Here is a 5,073-nt window from a genome sequence, read left to right on the forward strand (position 1 = left end):
TATTCTGGCTTCCAAAATATCTGATGCCAGGGCTCCTTATTATACTGCAATGTTGCAACCATAGACCCGTTCACACTGCTTTATCACTCTGCAGTGTGCAGCTATTTCCTCACCTTTGACTTGCAGATTTCATGGCCAGGAAAATAGCAAGTTATTGCCATTCCTGATGGACTTTTTCCTTCCGGCTGTAAAGCAGTAATTAATTGTTGTGAAGTGCTCATCCTGCTTCAGCTTCAGCTGAACCTCCTTATAAGTTTCCCCCTGTTTTGCAAATATTGTCTCTGGCTAGCAAGCAACGTTTTGTTTTCCTGGGCTTGTTTGTTTACCCAGAAAAATCAAAATAATACCTATAACGTCCTGCAAACTGCCATTATTGTTCTAAGAAGCAACAAGCAAATAACTTTAGATCGATGTCTGTCTCTGATAAGATTGTCTTTTCCCCCCCCCTTCTAGACTTCGCCTTTAGCAACTATTTTGGGGTCTCTCAAGTAATAGGCCAGTGATGGCTAACCTTTTTTGGCTCTTATGCCAAAAGTGGGGGGAGCGCGGGGTGTGTGTGTGTGCGCAGGCATGCCACACCCATAATGCTATGCCTGTGACCCTAGTGTTCATGAACATGCGCCCCTCTCCCCGCTTTTTGTGTGCTTTTTTCACCCTCCCCAGGCTCCAGAGGCTTTCTTGGAGCCTGGGGAGGGCGAAAATAGCAATAGCAATAGCAGTTAGACTTATATACCACTTCATAGGGCTTTCAGCCCTCTCTAAGCGGTTTACAGAGTCAGCATATTGCCCCCAACAATCCGGGTCCTCATTTTACCCACCTCGGAAGGATGGAAGGCTGAGTCAACCTTGAGCCGGTGAGATTTGAACTGCCGAACTGCAGCTAACAGTCAGCTGAAGTGGCCTGCAGTACTGCACTCTAACCACTGCGCCACCTCGCACCCCCACTCCTGGAGGCCCTCTGGGGGTTTCCTTGAATTCTCCAGAGGGCAAAAAACGCCCCTACGGGGATCCTGGAAGTTTGTTGCTGAACTTCCGGTTTGCCCATAGGGCCGGTTTTTCGCGCTCTGGAGGATTCAAGGAAGCCTCCGGAGGGCGAAAAACAGCCTCAAAAGAAGTCCGAAGTCAGCTGGCTGGAACTGACAGGGCAACGCCTTGCGTGCCCTAACAAATGGCTCCAAGTGCCACAGATGCATTAGGTTTGCCATCACAGTAATAGGCTAATGGCAAACAAGGGATGGAGCTGCAGTTGTGGCCTCTGTGTTCCAGCAATGCTTTTTTCTTAAAAAAAACATAAACATTACGGTAGCCATCTCTTTAGTCCACTTTGAATTTTGAGACTCTAAACTTGTCGGAATAAAGCCATGAAGATGAAAGCAGATTAGAAATGCTAGGCGATATTTGGGTTGTTTATCTGCGTGCTCTGTAATCATTTGGCAGCTTTTATAACACATACAAAGGGACGCGGTGGCTCAGTGGCTAGGACGCTGAGCTTGTCAATCAGAAAGGTCGGCAGTTCGGTGGTTCAAATCCTAAGTGCCACGTAATGGAATGAGCCAGGGGTGAAGTCCAGCAGGTTCTGACAGGTTCTGGCAAACCAGTAGTTGAAATTTTGAGTAGGTTGGAGAACTGGTAGCAGAAATTTTGAGCAGTTCGGAGAACTGGCTAATGCCACTTCTGGCTGACCCGGAATGGAGTGGGAAAGGAGATTTTGCAGTTTCATTCCCCTGGAATGGGATTGGATTGGAGATTTTGCAGTATCCTTCTCCTGCCACACCCACCAAGCAACGCCCACAGAACCGGTAGTTAAAAAATTGAATTTCACCACTGGAGTGAGCTCTCGTTACTTGTCCCAGCTTCTGCCAACCTAGCAGTTCGAAAGCATGTAAAATGTAAGTAGAAAAATAGGGACCACCTTTGGTGGGAAGGTAACAGCGTTCCGTGCACCTTCAGTGTTTAGTCATGCCAGCCACATGACCACAGAGACATCTTCGGACAGCACTGGCACTTCGGCTTTGAAACGGAGATGAGCACCACCCCCTAGAGTCGGGAACGACTAGCACATATATGCAAGGGGAACCTTTACCTTTTATAACATATACAGTGAAATCTTGAATTAACAAATCATTGGGAAGAATGGGGCATTATTAAAACCCTCTATTTGTTACATTCAAATTGTTGCTGCTCCATCATTTGCATCCCTTTAGATCCGTCCGATGCAAATAACATAAAAATAACAATTGCTTCATTCCACAAATTATGCAAATGATTGGATTTACATCGATTATTTGGCCTGCTTCAGAAACAACAGACTTGTACTTTAGAAGGAACGTGTGTGTAAAAATCCAACCTAAAATTTTGTCTGTTGTATCTGAAATCCAGTGAGTGGAGATCAAAACCTGAGGGCAACCTATCGGATTACAGTACATGTCAGAGGGTAACAGAAGAACAGAGCTGGAAGGGACCTTGTAGGTCTTCTAGTTCAACTCCCTACTCAACCAGGAGACCCTATACCATTTGAGACAAAAGCTTCCAGTGATGGAGCACTCACAACTTCTGGAGCCAAGTCATTCCATTGGTAATTTATTCTCACTATTAGGAAATTTCTCCTTTGTTTTAGGTTGCTTTTTTCTCCTTGATTAGTTTCCATTAATTGTTCCTTGTCTTGCCTTCTGGTGCTTTGGAAAATAAGTTGACCTTCTTCTTCTTTGTGGCAGCCCCTTAAATATTGGAATACTGCTAACATGTCACAGATAGTCCTTCTTTTCACTAGAATAGAGAAACCCAATTCCTGCATCTGTTCTTCATATATTTTAGCCTCCAGCCCCTTAACTATCTTTGTTGTTGATTTTCTGCACAGTTTCAACACCTTTTTTATAATACGGGGATCAAAACCATATTATACATTCAGTGGTTTGCAAGAATACATACAAACAAATAGATTGCTTTTAAAATTCACACCACTTGTTAATTCATTTTAAACCTAGGTATCAACTGCAATGCCCACCCAGATAGCAAAACCAACTGTTATCAGAATGGTAAGTGGTAGACTAAAAAGGTTTTTAAAAAATTGTCGAGGAAGGTTATGGCAAACTATTTTTTTTATCATTGCCCAGAAAAATCCATGGTGTGTCCATAACATGCCAAGCTAAGCTTAATTCAAAAGAGACTTTATCAATTCAGATGTACGTAATAACAGTCTCTGTGTTGGCTTTCATACAGAACCAGATTTATTCTGAATACCAAATTACCTTTTGGGGGAATTCACATAATGCATTAGACTATAATCTACTGTAATGGAACAGGAAATATGTAAATATATCTTTAAAAAAAAAAAAGAATGGCCTGAATTAATACCAGACAAGCTTAAATGTTCTGTCTCAGAAGAATGGAAAGTCCTTCAGTTCCTAGAAAATTCTTGGAAATAAATTTTGAAGCATCCTTCAAATTGCCAGATCAACCACCAGCTGCTGCAGGAACAAATGATTCCACCTACATAAAATTTTTTCAAGAGAATAAAAACAATACAAATTTTGAAAGAAAAAAGTAATAAATGAAAACAGGTGCAAAGAAAGAGAAAGAAAAAAGTTATAAAGAAGCGGTTTCCATTCTTAGCAGTTATAAGTACATTTATATTTTTCTCTCTCTCTCTCTCTCTCTCTCTCTCTCTCTCTCTCTCTCTCTCTCTCCCTCCCTCCCTCCCTCCCTCCCTCCCTCCCTCCCTCTCTCTCTCTCAGAATGGCCCACAATTCTGCAGACACGTGCCTGCAAGGGAAGGTATCAAATCCCTGTTAAAAAATGGTGGGTCTCAGATTGCTTGCTTGTAGCCACCATCTTGACTTTTTTGACCTCCTCGCAGACCCTCCCTGATCCTGGCAAGGCACTCAGTCAGGTGCAAAAGAAGAGTAAACCATGGCCAAGCTCAGTGGCAGGAGAAGGCGGAGGCACAAAGCAATTTCCAGCCTGCCTTTACGGCTTGTATGCGGCATAAATTCAACATGGTAATAAAAAGGAGTCTAAATCTTTACTGAATAATTCATTTTCATGCATAAGGAAGAAATAATGGCTTACATTATATCCCATCTCTCACTTAGCAACTTCTTAAGATTGATTGGCTGGTAGGTCTGCAGAGTCTTGTTCCCTGCTTGCTCTCGTACTCGGCTCCGGTTTGCACCTGACAAATGTTTTGTGAGTGCTGTTATTAAGGAGAAGTACAGCCAGGAGCTGCAGGGAAAATGGAATAGAGGGTATTTTTATTTTATTAAATGCCATGATTATTTTTCTGAGCAATTGGTCATGCTGATGTAGATAATAGAGAGGGCGAGGCTGGATGCCACATGGCTCCATTTGTGGGGGGAAACGCAAGTGAACACAGAGAAACTGGGAAACAGCGGAAGAGCCTCAAAGTATCTGGAGCTTTTTCATCCAGAACTTTCTCGAACTTTCTTCCCCCTAAATGCCCTGGTCCATTTGGGATTCTCAACTTCAGTGGTGCAAGCCACAGTTGGTCTCCTAATGATACTCTGAGGATTTTTTTCTTCTCCCCCAGCAGTGGTGATGCTGCTTCAGAGAGAAAGGCGGTGCAGAGAGTGGTGAGGACGGCAGAAAAGATTATTGGAAGTTCACTTCCTTCTATCCAGAACAGGGCACATAAGTGCTGCTTGATCAGGGCCCGCAGTATTGTCAGGGGCAACAGAATTTTATTTGTAATGTGTGCCAGTATCTTCACAGTAAAAAAATGACAATAATGGCTCATCTTATTGCTTATTTCTTCTCTTATTTTATCTTATCTCATCTCATCTCTTTTATCTCTTATTTCTTATCTCTTAACTCTTATCTCTTATCTCTTACATCTCTTATGTCTTATGTCATCTCTTATTTTATCTCATCTCTTCTTATCTCTTACATCCTATCCTATCCTATCCTATCCTATCCTATCCTATCCTACCTCTTATCTCTTCTGTCCTGTCCTATCCACTCTTCTCTTCTCCTCTCTTCTCCTCTCCTCTCACTTCACTTCACCTCACCCCACCCCACCCCACCTCACCTCACCTATCTTATCTAATCTTCACTGTT

Source organism: Thamnophis elegans, chromosome 4 (assembly GCF_009769535.1).
Source record: "Thamnophis elegans isolate rThaEle1 chromosome 4, rThaEle1.pri, whole genome shotgun sequence".
Lineage (NCBI taxonomy): Eukaryota > Metazoa > Chordata > Lepidosauria > Squamata > Colubridae > Thamnophis > Thamnophis elegans.